Source organism: Lepisosteus platostomus, chromosome 6, assembly GCF_059453375.1.
Source record: "Lepisosteus platostomus isolate fLepPlt1 chromosome 6, fLepPlt1.hap1, whole genome shotgun sequence".
NCBI classification, from domain to species: Eukaryota; Metazoa; Chordata; class Actinopteri; order Semionotiformes; family Lepisosteidae; genus Lepisosteus; species Lepisosteus platostomus.
Window position 1 is genome coordinate 16,704,526 of NC_142616.1, and position 17,514 is coordinate 16,722,039.

General features: G+C 54.0%; 31 non-coding genes across 31 annotated transcripts; 22 read left to right on the plus strand and 9 right to left on the minus strand.

Moving 5' to 3' along the window:
• Nucleotides 1-571: 571 nt before the first annotated feature.
• On the minus strand, nucleotides 572-643 carry trnap-ugg (transfer RNA proline (anticodon UGG)). Its single transcript has one exon. It is a non-coding gene; the product is annotated as a tRNA-Pro (tRNA).
• A 189-nt stretch (nucleotides 644-832) lies between these two features.
• On the plus strand, nucleotides 833-905 carry trnaa-ugc (transfer RNA alanine (anticodon UGC)). Its single transcript has one exon. It is a non-coding gene; the product is annotated as a tRNA-Ala (tRNA).
• Nucleotides 906-1,312: 407 nt separating this feature from the next.
• On the plus strand, nucleotides 1,313-1,385 carry trnam-cau (transfer RNA methionine (anticodon CAU)). Its single transcript has one exon. It is a non-coding gene; the product is annotated as a tRNA-Met (tRNA).
• A 1,294-nt stretch (nucleotides 1,386-2,679) lies between these two features.
• On the minus strand, nucleotides 2,680-2,751 carry trnap-ugg (transfer RNA proline (anticodon UGG)). The gene has a single exon. It is a non-coding gene; the product is annotated as a tRNA-Pro (tRNA).
• Nucleotides 2,752-2,940: 189 nt separating this feature from the next.
• trnaa-ugc (transfer RNA alanine (anticodon UGC)) lies at nucleotides 2,941-3,013 on the plus strand. Its single transcript has one exon. It is a non-coding gene; the product is annotated as a tRNA-Ala (tRNA).
• Nucleotides 3,014-3,420: 407 nt separating this feature from the next.
• trnam-cau (transfer RNA methionine (anticodon CAU)) lies at nucleotides 3,421-3,493 on the plus strand. The gene has a single exon. It is a non-coding gene; the product is annotated as a tRNA-Met (tRNA).
• A 504-nt stretch (nucleotides 3,494-3,997) lies between these two features.
• trnaa-agc (transfer RNA alanine (anticodon AGC)) lies at nucleotides 3,998-4,070 on the plus strand. Its single transcript has one exon. It is a non-coding gene; the product is annotated as a tRNA-Ala (tRNA).
• Nucleotides 4,071-4,801: 731 nt separating this feature from the next.
• Nucleotides 4,802-4,873, minus strand: trnap-ugg (transfer RNA proline (anticodon UGG)). The gene has a single exon. It is a non-coding gene; the product is annotated as a tRNA-Pro (tRNA).
• Nucleotides 4,874-5,542: 669 nt separating this feature from the next.
• trnam-cau (transfer RNA methionine (anticodon CAU)) lies at nucleotides 5,543-5,615 on the plus strand. The gene has a single exon. It is a non-coding gene; the product is annotated as a tRNA-Met (tRNA).
• A 486-nt stretch (nucleotides 5,616-6,101) lies between these two features.
• On the plus strand, nucleotides 6,102-6,174 carry trnaa-agc (transfer RNA alanine (anticodon AGC)). Its single transcript has one exon. It is a non-coding gene; the product is annotated as a tRNA-Ala (tRNA).
• A 735-nt stretch (nucleotides 6,175-6,909) lies between these two features.
• On the minus strand, nucleotides 6,910-6,981 carry trnap-ugg (transfer RNA proline (anticodon UGG)). Its single transcript has one exon. It is a non-coding gene; the product is annotated as a tRNA-Pro (tRNA).
• A 189-nt stretch (nucleotides 6,982-7,170) lies between these two features.
• trnaa-ugc (transfer RNA alanine (anticodon UGC)) lies at nucleotides 7,171-7,243 on the plus strand. The gene has a single exon. It is a non-coding gene; the product is annotated as a tRNA-Ala (tRNA).
• A 407-nt stretch (nucleotides 7,244-7,650) lies between these two features.
• On the plus strand, nucleotides 7,651-7,723 carry trnam-cau (transfer RNA methionine (anticodon CAU)). The gene has a single exon. It is a non-coding gene; the product is annotated as a tRNA-Met (tRNA).
• A 486-nt stretch (nucleotides 7,724-8,209) lies between these two features.
• Nucleotides 8,210-8,282, plus strand: trnaa-agc (transfer RNA alanine (anticodon AGC)). Its single transcript has one exon. It is a non-coding gene; the product is annotated as a tRNA-Ala (tRNA).
• Nucleotides 8,283-9,013: 731 nt separating this feature from the next.
• Nucleotides 9,014-9,085, minus strand: trnap-ugg (transfer RNA proline (anticodon UGG)). The gene has a single exon. It is a non-coding gene; the product is annotated as a tRNA-Pro (tRNA).
• Nucleotides 9,086-9,274: 189 nt separating this feature from the next.
• trnaa-ugc (transfer RNA alanine (anticodon UGC)) lies at nucleotides 9,275-9,347 on the plus strand. Its single transcript has one exon. It is a non-coding gene; the product is annotated as a tRNA-Ala (tRNA).
• A 407-nt stretch (nucleotides 9,348-9,754) lies between these two features.
• On the plus strand, nucleotides 9,755-9,827 carry trnam-cau (transfer RNA methionine (anticodon CAU)). The gene has a single exon. It is a non-coding gene; the product is annotated as a tRNA-Met (tRNA).
• A 486-nt stretch (nucleotides 9,828-10,313) lies between these two features.
• trnaa-agc (transfer RNA alanine (anticodon AGC)) lies at nucleotides 10,314-10,386 on the plus strand. The gene has a single exon. It is a non-coding gene; the product is annotated as a tRNA-Ala (tRNA).
• A 735-nt stretch (nucleotides 10,387-11,121) lies between these two features.
• On the minus strand, nucleotides 11,122-11,193 carry trnap-ugg (transfer RNA proline (anticodon UGG)). The gene has a single exon. It is a non-coding gene; the product is annotated as a tRNA-Pro (tRNA).
• Nucleotides 11,194-11,382: 189 nt separating this feature from the next.
• On the plus strand, nucleotides 11,383-11,455 carry trnaa-ugc (transfer RNA alanine (anticodon UGC)). Its single transcript has one exon. It is a non-coding gene; the product is annotated as a tRNA-Ala (tRNA).
• Nucleotides 11,456-11,862: 407 nt separating this feature from the next.
• On the plus strand, nucleotides 11,863-11,935 carry trnam-cau (transfer RNA methionine (anticodon CAU)). Its single transcript has one exon. It is a non-coding gene; the product is annotated as a tRNA-Met (tRNA).
• Nucleotides 11,936-12,421: 486 nt separating this feature from the next.
• Nucleotides 12,422-12,494, plus strand: trnaa-agc (transfer RNA alanine (anticodon AGC)). Its single transcript has one exon. It is a non-coding gene; the product is annotated as a tRNA-Ala (tRNA).
• Nucleotides 12,495-13,229: 735 nt separating this feature from the next.
• Nucleotides 13,230-13,301, minus strand: trnap-ugg (transfer RNA proline (anticodon UGG)). Its single transcript has one exon. It is a non-coding gene; the product is annotated as a tRNA-Pro (tRNA).
• A 189-nt stretch (nucleotides 13,302-13,490) lies between these two features.
• On the plus strand, nucleotides 13,491-13,563 carry trnaa-ugc (transfer RNA alanine (anticodon UGC)). The gene has a single exon. It is a non-coding gene; the product is annotated as a tRNA-Ala (tRNA).
• Nucleotides 13,564-13,970: 407 nt separating this feature from the next.
• Nucleotides 13,971-14,043, plus strand: trnam-cau (transfer RNA methionine (anticodon CAU)). Its single transcript has one exon. It is a non-coding gene; the product is annotated as a tRNA-Met (tRNA).
• A 486-nt stretch (nucleotides 14,044-14,529) lies between these two features.
• trnaa-agc (transfer RNA alanine (anticodon AGC)) lies at nucleotides 14,530-14,602 on the plus strand. The gene has a single exon. It is a non-coding gene; the product is annotated as a tRNA-Ala (tRNA).
• Nucleotides 14,603-15,333: 731 nt separating this feature from the next.
• On the minus strand, nucleotides 15,334-15,405 carry trnap-ugg (transfer RNA proline (anticodon UGG)). Its single transcript has one exon. It is a non-coding gene; the product is annotated as a tRNA-Pro (tRNA).
• Nucleotides 15,406-15,594: 189 nt separating this feature from the next.
• On the plus strand, nucleotides 15,595-15,667 carry trnaa-ugc (transfer RNA alanine (anticodon UGC)). The gene has a single exon. It is a non-coding gene; the product is annotated as a tRNA-Ala (tRNA).
• A 407-nt stretch (nucleotides 15,668-16,074) lies between these two features.
• Nucleotides 16,075-16,147, plus strand: trnam-cau (transfer RNA methionine (anticodon CAU)). Its single transcript has one exon. It is a non-coding gene; the product is annotated as a tRNA-Met (tRNA).
• A 486-nt stretch (nucleotides 16,148-16,633) lies between these two features.
• On the plus strand, nucleotides 16,634-16,706 carry trnaa-agc (transfer RNA alanine (anticodon AGC)). The gene has a single exon. It is a non-coding gene; the product is annotated as a tRNA-Ala (tRNA).
• Nucleotides 16,707-17,441: 735 nt separating this feature from the next.
• trnap-ugg (transfer RNA proline (anticodon UGG)) lies at nucleotides 17,442-17,513 on the minus strand. Its single transcript has one exon. It is a non-coding gene; the product is annotated as a tRNA-Pro (tRNA).
• Between the last annotated feature and the right edge of the window lies 1 nt (nucleotide 17,514).

Consider the following 17,514-nt stretch of genomic DNA (forward strand, 5'->3'; position numbering starts at 1 on the left):
ATTTGGCAGCTTAGCAAATGAAAAGTATATCCGAGTGAAAACGGTGGTGAGAATACTCTCACGAATCCTTAGAAGGCGTGCGTTTGATCAACGATTGCTTAACATTCACATTCGAGCCATCAAGCTCGTAGTTTTCCTTCAAATATTGAAAGCTGTCAGCGAGCACATCACGCTCTGCAGGACGGTGAAGTATTTGGAGTACTTCAACAGAAAGAAGAGCAGACAGCTCCACAAATATGCGAGGCGCAGAGAGCGCAAGGCGAGCCCCGCACACGTTTCGGTGGCTGAGAGAGGGCGGTTTTTGCTTCTGCATTTCTCAAGTAATGGCGCATGACGACAAGCGATCGCGGTGCTCATTTACCACATAGCGGTGAGGAGTTTTCAGGACGTGTTCTTTTGAACGAGCAACGAGGTTGCCGCCTTGGACAGCTGACTGCACGCTGGCATTGTGCCACGTGATGAGGATTGACCAGGCTCCTTCAGTCATCAGTCACCTTCCATCGTTTGCCGTAAGCAGACGTTGCGAGGTGATGTGGATATCAGGTCCCAGGAGTGTGGAAGAGGAGGAAAAGGGCTCGTCCGGGATTTGAACCCGGGACCTCTCGCACCCAAAGCGAGAATCATACGCCTAGACCAACGAGCCACAGCGACTCTTCCGCTTCTGTGTTGTCAGCGAGCTGCAGGACGGGGGGAGGCGTCATTCGCTCGTCCCGTCAGACCTTCATCAATAAGTCAAGAAAGCCGACTGCCTTGCAGGCGAAGGGCAGTGGACGGCGCCCGGTAAGAGGGGAACAAGCGGCACAAGGCGACGCCGAGGAGGAAGGGACAGTGAGGGGGATTAGCTCACATGGTAGAGCGCTCGCTTTGCATGCGAGAGGTAGCGGGATCGATGCCCGCATCCTCCAGGTGTACGCTGAGCGCTCGGTGTGCCGAAAGGTGTCCTTTAACCCCTGATCACGCCTTGCGAGGAGAGTGTGGAGCGTTTAGCAGCCACGCCCCCTTTTCATCTTCTCTCTGGCTTAAGTGCGTCTCCGCCACTCTCTCTTGACACTTCATGGCAGCATGTCAGAGGTCCGAGTGATGTCTTTAATGGCTGAGTGAGGGCACGATGCTGAAGCAGAGAGGCCATTTCAGCCAGAGAGACTTGTGCTAGGTGAGCTGTGAAAGACAGACTCGCGACAGAAACAAAGCCCCAAAGTCTCGGGTGAGATCAAAAGGCAAATGCAACACCCAGCAGCGGGTGTCGCAAGATTAGGGAACAGGCGTCTGAAATCCCTGTGAGGCAAACTTTCCGGCCCGAGTGCCGCAGCTGGCCTCGTTGGCGTAGTAGGTAGCGCGTCAGTCTCATAATCTGAAGGTCGTGAGTTCGATCCTCACACGGGGCAGGGCCACTCGCTTTCTTGCTCTTCTCAGACACTTGCAGCAACTATTCGCTCAGAACCACGTCTGCGTGCCTACCACGTGGAAAGCGTCACCAAAGCCGCACCCCTTTCCTACATAACACTCACATTCAGAGTTAAGTCCACAAATTTGCCCTAACTTTCGCTGGCGCTGCTGTCAGCCTGCCCCTGTTGCCGATGAAAGGCTCACACAGCGTCATGACAGTTGCAAAACAATGTTCCACACTCCGTAAGCAACAACTTCAGTGTTTCAAGTCACCCGATATGCCGAGAGTCAAAGGAGCGCAAAACCCCAAGCGTCAAAAGACAAGATGAGTTGATGGAAAGAGCATTGAATTGAGGAGCACAAAAGTTCAGCTCGTACAATAGGCAAGGAAGGTCTATTCGTGCGTCTTCATCGCACTTGAAAGGACTGCCTTGCAGACCAAGGGCAGCGGGCGGTAAGACATGATGCCGAGAGGCCTGAAGCGAGAGGGATTAGCTCAAATGGTAGAGCGCTCGCTTAGCATACGAGAGGTAGCGGGATCGATGCCCGCATCCTCCAGGTGCGAGTCTGGAGCTCTGGGAGCCAGGTGCTCTCCTTTAGCCTCTGCGACTTCTGATAGGTTCTCCTCCGCTCAACGTCCTTCAGCTGTCAAGCATTAAAGGGCCACGCCTCCTTCCCCACCTCAGTCTGCACCGAGTGCGTCTCCGGCATTTTCTCGTCCGATTTGGCAGCTTAGCAAATGAAAAGTATATCCGAGTGAAAACGGTGGTGAGAATACTCTCACGAATCCTTAGAAGGCGTGCGTTTGATCAACGATTGCTTAACATTCACATTCGAGCCATCAAGCTCGTAGTTTTCCTTCAAATATTGAAAGCTGTCAGCGAGCACATCACGCTCTGCAGGACGGTGAAGTATTTGGAGTACTTCAACAGAAAGAAGAGCAGACAGCTCCACAAATATGCGAGGCGCAGAGAGCGCAAGGCGAGCCCCGCACACGTTTCGGTGGCTGAGAGAGGGCGGTTTTTGCTTCTGCATTTCTCAAGTAATGGCGCATGACGACAAGCGATCGCGGTGCTCATTTACCACATAGCGGTGAGGAGTTTTCAGGACGTGTTCTTTTGAACGAGCAACGAGGTTGCCGCCTTGGACAGCTGACTGCACGCTGGCATTGTGCCACGTGATGAGGATTGACCAGGCTCCTTCAGTCATCAGTCACCTTCCATCGTTTGCCGTAAGCAGACGTTGCGAGGTGATGTGGATATCAGGTCCCAGGAGTGTGGAAGAGGAGGAAAAGGGCTCGTCCGGGATTTGAACCCGGGACCTCTCGCACCCAAAGCGAGAATCATACGCCTAGACCAACGAGCCACAGCGACTCTTCCGCTTCTGTGTTGTCAGCGAGCTGCAGGACGGGGGGAGGCGTCATTCGCTCGTCCCGTCAGACCTTCATCAATAAGTCAAGAAAGCCGACTGCCTTGCAGGCGAAGGGCAGTGGACGGCGCCCGGTAAGAGGGGAACAAGCGGCACAAGGCGACGCCGAGGAGGAAGGGACAGTGAGGGGGATTAGCTCACATGGTAGAGCGCTCGCTTTGCATGCGAGAGGTAGCGGGATCGATGCCCGCATCCTCCAGGTGTACGCTGAGCGCTCGGTGTGCCGAAAGGTGTCCTTTAACCCCTGATCACGCCTTGCGAGGAGAGTGTGGAGCGTTTAGCAGCCACGCCCCCTTTTCATCTTCTCTCTGGCTTAAGTGCGTCTCCGCCACTCTCTCTTGACACTTCATGGCAGCATGTCAGAGGTCCGAGTGATGTCTTTAATGGCTGAGTGAGGGCACGATGCTGAAGCAGAGAGGCCATTTCAGCCAGAGAGACTTGTGCTAGGTGAGCTGTGAAAGACAGACTCGCGACAGAAACAAAGCCCCAAAGTCTCGGGTGAGATCAAAAGGCAAATGCAACACCCAGCAGTGGGTGTCGCAAGATTAGGGAACAGGCGTCTGAAATCCCTGTGAGGCAAACTTTCCGGCCCGAGTGCCGCAGCTGGCCTCGTTGGCGTAGTAGGTAGCGCGTCAGTCTCATAATCTGAAGGTCGTGAGTTCGATCCTCACACGGGGCAGGGCCACTCGCTTTCTTGCTCTTCTCAGACACTTGCAGCAACTTTTCGCTCAGAAACACGTCTGCGTGCCTACCACGTGGAAAGCGTCACCTTTACACGGGAGAGGAGCAAAGCCGCACCCCTTTCCTACATAACACTCACATTCAGAGTTAAGTCCACAAATTTGCCCTAACTTTCGCTGGCGCTGCTGTCAGCCTGCCCCTGTTGCCGATGAAAGGCTCACACAGCGTCATGACAGTTGCAAAACAATGTTCCACACTCCGTAAGCAACAACTTCAGTGTTTCAAGTCACCCGATATGCCGAGAGTCAAAGGAGCGCAAAACCCCAAGCGTCAAAAGACAAGATGAGTTGATGGAAAGAGCATTGAATTGAGGAGCACAAAAGTTCAGCTCGTACAATAGGCAAGGAAGGTCTATTCGTGCGTCTTCATCGCACTTGAAAGGACTGCCTTGCAGACCAAGGGCAGCGGGCGGTAAGACATGATGCCGAGAGGCCTGAAGCGAGGGGGATTAGCTCAAATGGTAGAGCGCTCGCTTAGCATGCGAGAGGTAGCGGGATCGATGCCCGCATCCTCCAGGTGCGAGTCTGGAGCTCTGGGAGCCAGGTGCTCTCCTTTAGCCTCTGCGACTTCTGATAGGTTCTCCTCCACTCAACGTCCTTCAGCTGTCAAGCATTAAAGGGCCACGCCTCCTTCCCCACCTCAGTCTGCACCGAGTGCGTCTCCGGCATTTTCTCGTCCGATTTGGCAGCTTAGCAAATGAAAAGTATATCCGAGTGAAAACGGTGGTGAGAATACTCTCACGAATCCTTAGAAGACGTGCGTTTGATCAACGATTGCTTAACATTCACATTCGAGCCATCAAGCTCGTAGTTTTCCTTCAAATATTGAAAGCTGTCAGCGAGCACATCACGCTCTGCAGGACGGTGAAGTATTTGGAGTACTTCAACAGAAAGAAGAGCAGACAGCTCCACAAATATGCGAGGCGCAGAGAGCGCAAGGCGAGCCCCGCACACGTTTCGGTGGCTGAGAGAGGGCGGTTTTTGCTTCTGCATTTCTCAAGTAATGGCGCATGACGACAAGCGATCGCGGTGCTCATTTACCACATAGCGGTGAGGAGTTTTCAGGACGTGTTCTTTTGAACGAGCAACGAGGTTGCCGCCTTGGACAGCTGACTGCACGCTGGCATTGTGCCACGTGATGAGGATTGACCAGGCTCCTTCAGTCATCACCTTCCATCGTTTGCCGTAAGCAGACGCTGCGAGGTGATGTGGATATCAGGTCCCAGGAGTGTGGAAGAGGAGGAAAAGGGCTCGTCCGGGATTTGAACCCGGGACCTCTCGCACCCAAAGCGAGAATCATACGCCTAGACCAACGAGCCACAGCGACTCTTCCGCTTCTGTATTGTCAGCGAGCTGGAGGACGGGGGGAGGCGTCATTCGCTCGTCCCGTCAGACCTTCATCAATAAGTCAAGAAAGCCGACTGCCTTGCAGGCGAAGGGCAGTGGACGGCGCCCGGTAAGAGGGGAACAAGCGGCACAAGGCGACGCCGAGGAGGAAGGGACAGCGAGGGGGATTAGCTCACATGGTAGAGCGCTCGCTTTGCATGCGAGAGGTAGCGGGATCGATGCCTGCATCCTCCAGGTGTACGCTGAGCGCTCGGTGTGCCGAAAGGTGTCCTTTAACCCCTGATCACACCTTGCGAGGAGAGTGTGGAGCGTTTAGCAGCCACGCCCCCTTTTCATCTTCTCTCTGGCTTAAGTGCGTCTCCGCCACTCTCTCTTGACACTTCATGGCAGCATGTCAGAGGTCCGAGTGATGTCTTTAATGGCTGAGTGAGGGCACGATGCTGAAGCAGAGAGGCCATTTCAGCCAGAGAGACTTGTGCTAGGTGAGCTGTGAAAGACAGACTCGCGACAGAAACAAAGCCCCAAAGTCTCGGGTGAGATCAAAAGGCAAATGCAACACCCAGCAGCGGGTGTCGCAAGATTAGGGAACAGGCGTCTGAAATCCCTGTGAGGCAAACTTTCCGGCCCGAGTGCCGCAGCTGGCCTCGTTGGCGTAGTAGGTAGCGCGTCAGTCTCATAATCTGAAGGTCGTGAGTTCGATCCTCACACGGGGCAGGGCCACTCGCTTTCTTGCTCTTCTCAGACACTTGCAGCAACTATTCGCTCAGAACCACGTCTGCGTGCCTACCACGTGGAAAGCGTCACCAAAGCCGCACCCCTTTCCTACATAACACTCACATTCAGAGTTAAGTCCACAAATTTGCCCTAACTTTCGCTGGCGCTGCTGTCAGCCTGCCCCTGTTGCCGATGAAAGGCTCACACAGCGTCATGACAGTTGCAAAACAATGTTCCACACTCCGTAAGCAACAACTTCAGTGTTTCAAGTCACCCGATATGCCGAGAGTCAAAGGAGCGCAAAACCCCAAGCGTCAAAAGACAAGATGAGTTGATGGAAAGAGCATTGAATTGAGGAGCACAAAAGTTCAGCTCGTACAATAGGCAAGGAAGGTCTATTCGTGCGTCTTCATCGCACTTGAAAGGACTGCCTTGCAGACCAAGGGCAGCGGGCGGTAAGACATGATGCCGAGAGGCCTGAAGCGAGGGGGATTAGCTCAAATGGTAGAGCGCTCGCTTAGCATGCGAGAGGTAGCGGGATCGATGCCCGCATCCTCCAGGTGCGAGTCTGGAGCTCTGGGAGCCAGGTGCTCTCCTTTAGCCTCTGCGACTTCTGATAGGTTCTCCTCCGCTCAACGTCCTTCAGCTGTCAAGCATTGAAGGGCCACGCCTCCTTCCCCACCTCAGTCTGCACCGAGTGCGTCTCCGGCATTTTCTCGTCCGATTTGGCAGCTTAGCAAATGAAAAGTATATCCGAGTGAAAACGGTGGTGAGAATACTCTCACGAATCCTTAGAAGACGTGCGTTTGATCAACGATTGCTTAACATTCACATTCGAGCCATCAAGCTCGTAGTTTTCCTTCAAATATTGAAAGCTGTCAGCGAGCACATCACGCTCTGCAGGACGGTGAAGTATTTGGAGTACTTCAACAGAAAGAAGAGCAGACAGCTCCACAAATATGCGAGGCGCAGAGAGCGCAAGGCGAGCCCCGCACACGTTTCGGTGGCTGAGAGAGGGCGGTTTTTGCTTCTGCATTTCTCAAGTAATGGCGCATGACGACAAGCGATCGCGGTGCTCATTTACCACATAGCGGTGAGGAGTTTTCAGGACGTGTTCTTTTGAACGAGCAACGAGGTTGCCGCCTTGGACAGCTGACTGCACGCTGGCATTGTGCCACGTGATGAGGATTGACCAGGCTCCTTCAGTCATCAGTCACCTTCCATCGTTTGCCGTAAGCAGACGCTGCGAGGTGATGTGGATATCAGGTCCCAGGAGTGTGGAAGAGGAGGAAAAGGGCTCGTCCGGGATTTGAACCCGGGAACTCTCGCACCCAAAGCGAGAATCATACGCCTAGACCAACGAGCCACAGCGACTCTTCCGCTTTTGTGTTGTCAGCGAGCTGGAGGACGGGGGGAGGCGTCATTCGCTCGTCCCGTCAGACCTTCATCAATAAGTCAAGAAAGCCGACTGCCTTGCAGGCGAAGGGCAGTGGACGGCGCCCGGTAAGAGGGGAACAAGCGGCACAAGGCGACGCCGAGGAGGAAGGGACAGTGAGGGGGATTAGCTCACATGGTAGAGCGCTCGCTTTGCATGCGAGAGGTAGCGGGATCGATGCCCGCATCCTCCAGGTGTACGCTGAGCGCTCGGTGTGCCGAGAGGTGTCCTTTAACCCCTGATCACACCTTGCGAGGAGAGTGTGGAGCGTTTAGCAGCCACGCCCCCTTTTCATCTTCTCTCTGGCTTAAGTGCGTCTCCGCCACTCTCTCTTGACACTTCATGGCAGCATGTCAGAGGTCCGAGTGATGTCTTTAATGGCTGAGTGAGGGCACGATGCTGAAGCAGAGAGGCCATTTCAGCCAGAGAGACTTGTGCTAGGTGAGCTGTGAAAGACAGACTCGCGACAGAAACAAAGCCCCAAAGTCTCGGGTGAGATCAAAAGGCAAATGCAATACCCAGCAGCGGGTGTCGCAAGATTAGGGAACAGGCGTCTGAAATCCCTGTGAGGCAAACTTTCCGGCCCGAGTGCCGCAGCTGGCCTCGTTGGCGTAGTAGGTAGCGCGTCAGTCTCATAATCTGAAGGTCGTGAGTTCGATCCTCACACGGGGCAGGGCCACTCGCTTTCTTGCTCTTCTCAGACACTTGCAGCAACTATTCGCTCAGAACCACGTCTGCGTGCCTACCACGTGGAAAGCGTCATCAAAGCCGCACCCCTTTCCTACATAACACTCACATTCAGAGTTAAGTCCACAAATTTGCCCTAACTTTCGCTGGCGCTGCTGTCAGCCTGCCCCTGTTGCCGATGAAAGGCTCATACAGCGTCATGACAGTTGCAAAACAATGTTCCACACTCCGTAAGCAACAACTTCAGTGTTTCAAGTCACCCAATATGCCGAGAGTCAAAGGAGCGCAAAACCCCAAGCGTCAAAAGACAAGATGAGTTGATGGAAAGAGCATTGAATTGAGGAGCACAAAAGTTCAGCTCGTACAATAGGCAAGGAAGGTCTATTCGTGCGTCTTCATCGCACTTGAAAGGACTGCCTTGCAGACCAAGGGCAGCGGGCGGTAAGACATGATGCCGAGAGGCCTGAAGCGAGGGGGATTAGCTCAAATGGTAGAGCGCTCGCTTAGCATGCGAGAGGTAGCGGGATCGATGCCCGCATCCTCCAGGTGCGAGTCTGGAGCTCTGGGAGCCAGGTGCTCTCCTTTAGCCTCTGCGACTTCTGATAGGTTCTCCTCCACTCAACGTCCTTCAGCTGTCAAGCATTAAAGGGCCACGCCTCCTTCCCCACCTCAGTCTGCACCGAGTGCGTCTCCGGCATTTTCTCGTCCGATTTGGCAGCTTAGCAAATGAAAAGTATATCCGAGTGAAAACGGTGGTGAGAATACTCTCACGAATCCTTAGAAGACGTGCGTTTGATCAACGATTGCTTAACATTCACATTCGAGCCATCAAGCTCGTAGTTTTCCTTCAAATATTGAAAGCTGTCAGCGAGCACATCACGCTCTGCAGGACGGTGAAGTATTTGGAGTACTTCAACAGAAAGAAGAGCAGACAGCTCCACAAATATGCGAGGCGCAGAGAGCGCAAGGCGAGCCCCGCACACGTTTCGGTGGCTGAGAGAGGGCGGTTTTTGCTTCTGCATTTCTCAAGTAATGGCGCATGACGACAAGCGATCGCGGTGCTCATTTACCACATAGCGGTGAGGAGTTTTCAGGACGTGTTCTTTTGAACGAGCAACGAGGTTGCCGCCTTGGACAGCTGACTGCACGCTGGCATTGTGCCACGTGATGAGGATTGACCAGGCTCCTTCAGTCATCACCTTCCATCGTTTGCCGTAAGCAGACGCTGCGAGGTGATGTGGATATCAGGTCCCAGGAGTGTGGAAGAGGAGGAAAAGGGCTCGTCCGGGATTTGAACCCGGGACCTCTCGCACCCAAAGCGAGAATCATACGCCTAGACCAACGAGCCACAGCGACTCTTCCGCTTTTGTGTTGTCAGCGAGCTGGAGGACGGGGGGAGGCGTCATTCGCTCGTCCCGTCAGACCTTCATCAATAAGTCAAGAAAGCCGACTGCCTTGCAGGCGAAGGGCAGTGGACGGCGCCCGGTAAGAGGGGAACAAGCGGCACAAGGCGACGCCGAGGAGGAAGGGACAGCGAGGGGGATTAGCTCACATGGTAGAGCGCTCGCTTTGCATGCGAGAGGTAGCGGGATCGATGCCCGCATCCTCCAGGTGTACGCTGAGCGCTCGGTGTGCCGAAAAGTGTCCTTTAACCCCTGATCACACCTTGCGAGGAGAGTGTGGAGCGTTTAGCAGCCACGCCCCCTTTTCATCTTCTCTCTGGCTTAAGTGCGTCTCCGCCACTCTCTCTTGACACTTCATGGCAGCATGTCAGAGGTCCGAGTGATGTCTTTAATGGCTGAGTGAGGGCACGATGCTGAAGCAGAGAGGCCATTTCAGCCAGAGAGACTTGTGCTAGGTGAGCTGTGAAAGACAGACTCGCGACAGAAACAAAGCCCCAAAGTCTCGGGTGAGATCAAAAGGCAAATGCAATACCCAGCAGCGGGTGTCGCAAGATTAGGGAACAGGCGTCTGAAATCCCTGTGAGGCAAACTTTCCGGCCCGAGTGCCGCAGCTGGCCTCGTTGGCGTAGTAGGTAGCGCGTCAGTCTCATAATCTGAAGGTCGTGAGTTCGATCCTCACACGGGGCAGGGCCACTCGCTTTCTTGCTCTTCTCAGACACTTGCAGCAACTATTCGCTCAGAACCACGTCTGCGTGCCTACCACGTGGAAAGCGTCACCAAAGCCGCACCCCTTTCCTACATAACACTCACATTCAGAGTTAAGTCCACAAATTTGCCCTAACTTTCGCTGGCGCTGCTGTCAGCCTGCCCCTGATGCCGATGAAAGGCTCACACAGCGTCATGACAGTTGCAAAACAATGTTCCACACTCCGTAAGCAACAACTTCAGTGTTTCAAGTCACCCGATATGCCGAGAGTCAAAGGAGCGCAAAACCCCAAGCGTCAAAAGACAAGATGAGTTGATGGAAAGAGCATTGAATTGAGGAGCACAAAAGTTCAGCTCGTACAATAGGCAAGGAAGGTCTATTCGTGCGTCTTCATCGCACTTGAAAGGACTGCCTTGCAGACCAAGGGCAGCGGGCGGTAAGACATGATGCCGAGAGGCCTGAAGCGAGGGGGATTAGCTCAAATGGTAGAGCGCTCGCTTAGCATGCGAGAGGTAGCGGGATCGATGCCCGCATCCTCCAGGTGCGAGTCTGGAGCTCTGGGAGCCAGGTGCTCTCCTTTAGCCTCTGCGACTTCTGATAGGTTCTCCTCCGCTCAACGTCCTTCAGCTGTCAAGCATTGAAGGGCCACGCCTCCTTCCCCACCTCAGTCTGCACCGAGTGCGTCTCCGGCATTTTCTCGTCCGATTTGGCAGCTTAGCAAATGAAAAGTATATCCGAGTGAAAACGGTGGTGAGAATACTCTCACGAATCCTTAGAAGACGTGCGTTTGATCAACGATTGCTTAACATTCACATTCGAGCCATCAAGCTCGTAGTTTTCCTTCAAATATTGAAAGCTGTCAGCGAGCACATCACGCTCTGCAGGACGGTGAAGTATTTGGAGTACTTCAACAGAAAGAAGAGCAGACAGCTCCACAAATATGCGAGGCGCAGAGAGCGCAAGGCGAGCCCCGCACACGTTTCGGTGGCTGAGAGAGGGCGGTTTTTGCTTCTGCATTTCTCAAGTAATGGCGCATGACGACAAGCGATCGCGGTGCTCATTTACCACATAGCGGTGAGGAGTTTTCAGGACGTGTTCTTTTGAACGAGCAACGAGGTTGCCGCCTTGGACAGCTGACTGCACGCTGGCATTGTGCCACGTGATGAGGATTGACCAGGCTCCTTCAGTCATCAGTCACCTTCCATCGTTTGCCGTAAGCAGACGCTGCGAGGTGATGTGGATATCAGGTCCCAGGAGTGTGGAAGAGGAGGAAAAGGGCTCGTCCGGGATTTGAACCCGGGAACTCTCGCACCCAAAGCGAGAATCATACGCCTAGACCAACGAGCCACAGCGACTCTTCCGCTTTTGTGTTGTCAGCGAGCTGGAGGACGGGGGGAGGCGTCATTCGCTCGTCCCGTCAGACCTTCATCAATAAGTCAAGAAAGCCGACTGCCTTGCAGGCGAAGGGCAGTGGACGGCGCCCGGTAAGAGGGGAACAAGCGGCACAAGGCGACGCCGAGGAGGAAGGGACAGTGAGGGGGATTAGCTCACATGGTAGAGCGCTCGCTTTGCATGCGAGAGGTAGCGGGATCGATGCCCGCATCCTCCAGGTGTACGCTGAGCGCTCGGTGTGCCGAAAGGTGTCCTTTAACCCCTGATCACACCTTGCGAGGAGAGTGTGGAGCGTTTAGCAGCCACGCCCCCTTTTCATCTTCTCTCTGGCTTAAGTGCGTCTCCGCCACTCTCTCTTGACACTTCATGGCAGCATGTCAGAGGTCCGAGTGATGTCTTTAATGGCTGAGTGAGGGCACGATGCTGAAGCAGAGAGGCCATTTCAGCCAGAGAGACTTGTGCTAGGTGAGCTGTGAAAGACAGACTCGCGACAGAAACAAAGCCCCAAAGTCTCGGGTGAGATCAAAAGGCAAATGCAATACCCAGCAGCGGGTGTCGCAAGATTAGGGAACAGGCGTCTGAAATCCCTGTGAGGCAAACTTTCCGGCCCGAGTGCCGCAGCTGGCCTCGTTGGCGTAGTAGGTAGCGCGTCAGTCTCATAATCTGAAGGTCGTGAGTTCGATCCTCACACGGGGCAGGGCCACTCGCTTTCTTGCTCTTCTCAGACACTTGCAGCAACTATTCGCTCAGAACCACGTCTGCGTGCCTACCACGTGGAAAGCGTCATCAAAGCCGCACCCCTTTCCTACATAACACTCACATTCAGAGTTAAGTCCACAAATTTGCCCTAACTTTCGCTGGCGCTGCTGTCAGCCTGCCCCTGTTGCCGATGAAAGGCTCATACAGCGTCATGACAGTTGCAAAACAATGTTCCACACTCCGTAAGCAACAACTTCAGTGTTTCAAGTCACCCAATATGCCGAGAGTCAAAGGAGCGCAAAACCCCAAGCGTCAAAAGACAAGATGAGTTGATGGAAAGAGCATTGAATTGAGGAGCACAAAAGTTCAGCTCGTACAATAGGCAAGGAAGGTCTATTCGTGCGTCTTCATCGCACTTGAAAGGACTGCCTTGCAGACCAAGGGCAGCGGGCGGTAAGACATGATGCCGAGAGGCCTGAAGCGAGGGGGATTAGCTCAAATGGTAGAGCGCTCGCTTAGCATGCGAGAGGTAGCGGGATCGATGCCCGCATCCTCCAGGTGCGAGTCTGGAGCTCTGGGAGCCAGGTGCTCTCCTTTAGCCTCTGCGACTTCTGATAGGTTCTCCTCCACTCAACGTCCTTCAGCTGTCAAGCATTAAAGGGCCACGCCTCCTTCCCCACCTCAGTCTGCACCGAGTGCGTCTCCGGCATTTTCTCGTCCGATTTGGCAGCTTAGCAAATGAAAAGTATATCCGAGTGAAAACGGTGGTGAGAATACTCTCACGAATCCTTAGAAGACGTGCGTTTGATCAACGATTGCTTAACATTCACATTCGAGCCATCAAGCTCGTAGTTTTCCTTCAAATATTGAAAGCTGTCAGCGAGCACATCACGCTCTGCAGGACGGTGAAGTATTTGGAGTACTTCAACAGAAAGAAGAGCAGACAGCTCCACAAATATGCGAGGCGCAGAGAGCGCAAGGCGAGCCCCGCACACGTTTCGGTGGCTGAGAGAGGGCGGTTTTTGCTTCTGCATTTCTCAAGTAATGGCGCATGACGACAAGCGATCGCGGTGCTCATTTACCACATAGCGGTGAGGAGTTTTCAGGACGTGTTCTTTTGAACGAGCAACGAGGTTGCCGCCTTGGACAGCTGACTGCACGCTGGCATTGTGCCACGTGATGAGGATTGACCAGGCTCCTTCAGTCATCAGTCACCTTCCATCGTTTGCCGTAAGCAGACGCTGCGAGGTGATGTGGATATCAGGTCCCAGGAGTGTGGAAGAGGAGGAAAAGGGCTCGTCCGGGATTTGAACCCGGGAACTCTCGCACCCAAAGCGAGAATCATACGCCTAGACCAACGAGCCACAGCGACTCTTCCGCTTTTGTGTTGTCAGCGAGCTGGAGGACGGGGGGAGGCGTCATTCGCTCGTCCCGTCAGACCTTCATCAATAAGTCAAGAAAGCCGACTGCCTTGCAGGCGAAGGGCAGTGGACGGCGCCCGGTAAGAGGGGAACAAGCGGCACAAGGCGACGCCGAGGAGGAAGGGACAGTGAGGGGGATTAGCTCACATGGTAGAGCGCTCGCTTTGCATGCGAGAGGTAGCGGGATCGATGCCCGCATCCTCCAGGTGTACGCTGAGCGCTCGGTGTGCCGAAAGGTGTCCTTTAACCCCTGATCACACCTTGCGAGGAGAGTGTGGAGCGTTTAGCAGCCACGCCCCCTTTTCATCTTCTCTCTGGCTTAAGTGCGTCTCCGCCACTCTCTCTTGACACTTCATGGCAGCATGTCAGAGGTCCGAGTGATGTCTTTAATGGCTGAGTGAGGGCACGATGCTGAAGCAGAGAGGCCATTTCAGCCAGAGAGACTTGTGCTAGGTGAGCTGTGAAAGACAGACTCGCGACAGAAACAAAGCCCCAAAGTCTCGGGTGAGATCAAAAGGCAAATGCAATACCCAGCAGCGGGTGTCGCAAGATTAGGGAACAGGCGTCTGAAATCCCTGTGAGGCAAACTTTCCGGCCCGAGTGCCGCAGCTGGCCTCGTTGGCGTAGTAGGTAGCGCGTCAGTCTCATAATCTGAAGGTCGTGAGTTCGATCCTCACACGGGGCAGGGCCACTCGCTTTCTTGCTCTTCTCAGACACTTGCAGCAACTATTCGCTCAGAACCACGTCTGCGTGCCTACCACGTGGAAAGCGTCATCAAAGCCGCACCCCTTTCCTACATAACACTCACATTCAGAGTTAAGTCCACAAATTTGCCCTAACTTTCGCTGGCGCTGCTGTCAGCCTGCCCCTGTTGCCGATGAAAGGCTCATACAGCGTCATGACAGTTGCAAAACAATGTTCCACACTCCGTAAGCAACAACTTCAGTGTTTCAAGTCACCCAATATGCCGAGAGTCAAAGGAGCGCAAAACCCCAAGCGTCAAAAGACAAGATGAGTTGATGGAAAGAGCATTGAATTGAGGAGCACAAAAGTTCAGCTCGTACAATAGGCAAGGAAGGTCTATTCGTGCGTCTTCATCGCACTTGAAAGGACTGCCTTGCAGACCAAGGGCAGCGGGCGGTAAGACATGATGCCGAGAGGCCTGAAGCGAGGGGGATTAGCTCAAATGGTAGAGCGCTCGCTTAGCATGCGAGAGGTAGCGGGATCGATGCCCGCATCCTCCAGGTGCGAGTCTGGAGCTCTGGGAGCCAGGTGCTCTCCTTTAGCCTCTGCGACTTCTGATAGGTTCTCCTCCACTCAACGTCCTTCAGCTGTCAAGCATTAAAGGGCCACGCCTCCTTCCCCACCTCAGTCTGCACCGAGTGCGTCTCCGGCATTTTCTCGTCCGATTTGGCAGCTTAGCAAATGAAAAGTATATCCGAGTGAAAACGGTGGTGAGAATACTCTCACGAATCCTTAGAAGACGTGCGTTTGATCAACGATTGCTTAACATTCACATTCGAGCCATCAAGCTCGTAGTTTTCCTTCAAATATTGAAAGCTGTCAGCGAGCACATCACGCTCTGCAGGACGGTGAAGTATTTGGAGTACTTCAACAGAAAGAAGAGCAGACAGCTCCACAAATATGCGAGGCGCAGAGAGCGCAAGGCGAGCCCCGCACACGTTTCGGTGGCTGAGAGAGGGCGGTTTTTGCTTCTGCATTTCTCAAGTAATGGCGCATGACGACAAGCGATCGCGGTGCTCATTTACCACATAGCGGTGAGGAGTTTTCAGGACGTGTTCTTTTGAACGAGCAACGAGGTTGCCGCCTTGGACAGCTGACTGCACGCTGGCATTGTGCCACGTGATGAGGATTGACCAGGCTCCTTCAGTCATCACCTTCCATCGTTTGCCGTAAGCAGACGCTGCGAGGTGATGTGGATATCAGGTCCCAGGAGTGTGGAAGAGGAGGAAAAGGGCTCGTCCGGGATTTGAACCCGGGACCTCTCGCACCCAAAGCGAGAATCATACGCCTAGACCAACGAGCCACAGCGACTCTTCCGCTTTTGTGTTGTCAGCGAGCTGGAGGACGGGGGGAGGCGTCATTCGCTCGTCCCGTCAGACCTTCATCAATAAGTCAAGAAAGCCGACTGCCTTGCAGGCGAAGGGCAGTGGACGGCGCCCGGTAAGAGGGGAACAAGCGGCACAAGGCGACGCCGAGGAGGAAGGGACAGCGAGGGGGATTAGCTCACATGGTAGAGCGCTCGCTTTGCATGCGAGAGGTAGCGGGATCGATGCCCGCATCCTCCAGGTGTACGCTGAGCGCTCGGTGTGCCGAAAAGTGTCCTTTAACCCCTGATCACACCTTGCGAGGAGAGTGTGGAGCGTTTAGCAGCCACGCCCCCTTTTCATCTTCTCTCTGGCTTAAGTGCGTCTCCGCCACTCTCTCTTGACACTTCATGGCAGCATGTCAGAGGTCCGAGTGATGTCTTTAATGGCTGAGTGAGGGCACGATGCTGAAGCAGAGAGGCCATTTCAGCCAGAGAGACTTGTGCTAGGTGAGCTGTGAAAGACAGACTCGCGACAGAAACAAAGCCCCAAAGTCTCGGGTGAGATCAAAAGGCAAATGCAATACCCAGCAGCGGGTGTCGCAAGATTAGGGAACAGGCGTCTGAAATCCCTGTGAGGCAAACTTTCCGGCCCGAGTGCCGCAGCTGGCCTCGTTGGCGTAGTAGGTAGCGCGTCAGTCTCATAATCTGAAGGTCGTGAGTTCGATCCTCACACGGGGCAGGGCCACTCGCTTTCTTGCTCTTCTCAGACACTTGCAGCAACTATTCGCTCAGAACCACGTCTGCGTGCCTACCACGTGGAAAGCGTCACCAAAGCCGCACCCCTTTCCTACATAACACTCACATTCAGAGTTAAGTCCACAAATTTGCCCTAACTTTCGCTGGCGCTGCTGTCAGCCTGCCCCTGATGCCGATGAAAGGCTCACACAGCGTCATGACAGTTGCAAAACAATGTTCCACACTCCGTAAGCAACAACTTCAGTGTTTCAAGTCACCCGATATGCCGAGAGTCAAAGGAGCGCAAAACCCCAAGCGTCAAAAGACAAGATGAGTTGATGGAAAGAGCATTGAATTGAGGAGCACAAAAGTTCAGCTCGTACAATAGGCAAGGAAGGTCTATTCGTGCGTCTTCATCGCACTTGAAAGGACTGCCTTGCAGACCAAGGGCAGCGGGCGGTAAGACATGATGCCGAGAGGCCTGAAGCGAGGGGGATTAGCTCAAATGGTAGAGCGCTCGCTTAGCATGCGAGAGGTAGCGGGATCGATGCCCGCATCCTCCAGGTGCGAGTCTGGAGCTCTGGGAGCCAGGTGCTCTCCTTTAGCCTCTGCGACTTCTGATAGGTTCTCCTCCACTCAACGTCCTTCAGCTGTCAAGCATTAAAGGGCCACGCCTCCTTCCCCACCTCAGTCTGCACCGAGTGCGTCTCCGGCATTTTCTCGTCCGATTTGGCAGCTTAGCAAATGAAAAGTATATCCGAGTGAAAACGGTGGTGAGAATACTCTCACGAATCCTTAGAAGACGTGCGTTTGATCAACGATTGCTTAACATTCACATTCGAGCCATCAAGCTCGTAGTTTTCCTTCAAATATTGAAAGCTGTCAGCGAGCACATCACGCTCTGCAGGACGGTGAAGTATTTGGAGTACTTTAACAGAAAGAAGAGCAGACAGCTCCACAAATATGCGAGGCGCAGAAAGCGCAAGGCGAGCCCCGCACACGTTTCGGTGGCTGAGAGAGGGCGGTTTTTGCTTCTGCATTTCTCAAGTAATGGCGCATGACGACAAGCGATCGCGGTGCTCATTTACCACATAGCGGTGAGGAGTTTTCAGGACGTGTTCTTTTGAACGAGCAACGAGGTTGCCGCCTTGGACAGCTGACTGCACGCTGGCATTGTGCCACGTGATGAGGATTGACCAGGCTCCTTCAGTCATCAGTCACCTTCCATCGTTTGCCGTAAGCAGACGCTGCGAGGTGATGTGGATATCAGGTCCCAGGAGTGTGGAAGAGGAGGAAAAGGGCTCGTCCGGGATTTGAACCCGGGACCTCTCGCACCCAAAGCGAGAATCATACGCCTAGACCAACGAGCCA